Raw genomic sequence first — 2,209 nt, forward strand, 5'->3', positions numbered from 1 at the left:
GGTCTCGGTTAGCCTTACCTCAGGGTACCACCCGGAGAGTAACGGGCAGGTAGAACGTGTCAACCGGGATGTGGGTAGGTTTCTGAGGTTTTCCAACCTAACCCCCTTCCAATGTGTGTTAGGTTACCAGCCGGTTCTGGCACCTTGGCAGCAGAGCCAGATCGAGGCCCCTGCGGTGGATGATTGGATGAGGTGCTCGGAAGAGACGTGGAACACTGCCCACGTCCACCTGCAGCGGGCCGTCCTTCGTCACAAGGCGAGCGCCGATCTCCACCGCAGTGAGGGGCCGGTGTACGCACCCGGAGATCGAGTCTGGCTCTCTACCAGAAACCTACCCCTCCGCCTGCCCTGCCGGAAGCTGGGTCGGCGGTTTGTGGGGCCCTTTAAAGTCCTGAGAAGATTGAACGAGGTGTGTTATAGGTTACATCTACCTGTTGAGTATAAGAATATTAACCCCTCGTTCCATGTGTCTCTTCTCAGGCCGGTGGTAGCTGGTCCACTCCAGGACAATGAGATAGGGGAGACTCCTCAGCCCCCACTGGACATCGAGGGGGCTCCGGCGTACACCGTTCGGTCCATCTTGGACTCAAGACGCCGAATCTCTCCAGCTCCATCTCCAGCTCCATCTCCAGTATCTCGTGGAGTGGGAGGGGTACGGCCCGGAGGAGCGGTGCTGGGTGCCGCGGAGGGACATCCTAGACCCATCTCTCCTGTCGGAGTTCCACCGGGACCATCCCGCGCGCCCTGCTCCGCGTTCTCCTGGTCGTCCCCGAGGCCGGGGTCGGCGCACGGCTGGAGCCGCGCGTCAAGGGGGGGGTACTGTCACGGTTTCGGCCGAGGCTGCTCCTCCTCCTGGTTCGGGCAGGCTTCGGCGGTCGTCGTCCCCGGAGTACTAGCTACCACCGATCTATGTTTCATGTTCGTTTGGTTTTGTCTTGATGTTGTACACCTGTGTCTTGTTAGTCCTCGTTAGTGTCCTATTTAGTTCTCGTTGTGTGTGTTTGTCTTTGTGTGTAATTGCTCTTCTGTTTCGTGTTGGAGCTACGTACTTCCCTCCAGTGTTTTGGAGAGGTTTTTCGCACATGTTAGTGTGCCGTTTGTTTGACGCCTGTGTGCGCCGTTATTTCGCCTTCGGGCTTATTGTGCTTATTTTCTACGTGAATATTGCACTAAAGTCTTTTGGACTGAGCTTCTGCGTCCTGCGCTTGATTCATGCACCACACCCACCTTCAGCACCCCTTGACACAATGCAATGCAATACGATATCGTTGAAAATAATATCCCCATATGTAACAATCGATTTCTTCCCCCCTTCATCACTATTGGATAGGCGTTTTAACGGTCTTGCAGTTATACATTTAGTTTCTTATTGAGTTTGTTAAGTTTGAGTTTGTTAAGATGACAGATTAGTATATTGTAGCTTCTGGTCACTACTGTATGTATTTTCTTATCAAAAGAAATACAATGAAATATAATGATTAAAGATATGCTTTTTATTAAATCTCAGTATGCAGATGTAGCAGAAAAGGAACACACACAAAAAATACAGTGTGTATAAAATAGTGAAGGTGAAGTACCCTGAGATGCAATTATCTCCCGATAATATTTTATTGTTCAATTAATCAAATATATAATGAATCCTTTAAATCCCATATGATTCTTTCATTTATTGTGATAAATACAACCTCAAATGATGAGTAACAACGCATGTGGTCCGTGACCCACTCACTCAAACGGGATCACCTCACTTGAAGCAGTACAAAAATACTACAAAAACATTCTAAATATTCAAATTCATTCAGTTTAAAATCGCATGAAGCACCCATCAGATAGTGATATTGTGGTATCTGAGGAATTTATGACTTTGCTAACGTTTTCAAATGGTATCTTGGAGGATGTTGATTCAGCTTAGGGAAGCTTCTGGGGAGCAGTTTTATAGGGGCACCCCATAAAACAGAGGAAGTCTCATGGGATTGGTCTGTATGGGAAACCACCCATATCATGGTAAAGATTATAAATACTTGGTTGAGACAAAGGAGGTCAGAACAAACATTATTTTCGGGTCGCTGTTCTCCAGATGCCTGCAGACGTCTGTAAACTTATGCTGAAATCTTGTGATATAAATAAACCTTTAATCAAAGTACAGTGTAAGCGGACTCCTTGGTCTCACAGCAAAGATTAGCATTATTCTTTATAAACAACAATATTA

Source organism: Coregonus clupeaformis, chromosome 28 (genome assembly GCF_020615455.1).
Source record: "Coregonus clupeaformis isolate EN_2021a chromosome 28, ASM2061545v1, whole genome shotgun sequence".
Taxonomy (NCBI): domain Eukaryota; kingdom Metazoa; phylum Chordata; class Actinopteri; order Salmoniformes; family Salmonidae; genus Coregonus; species Coregonus clupeaformis.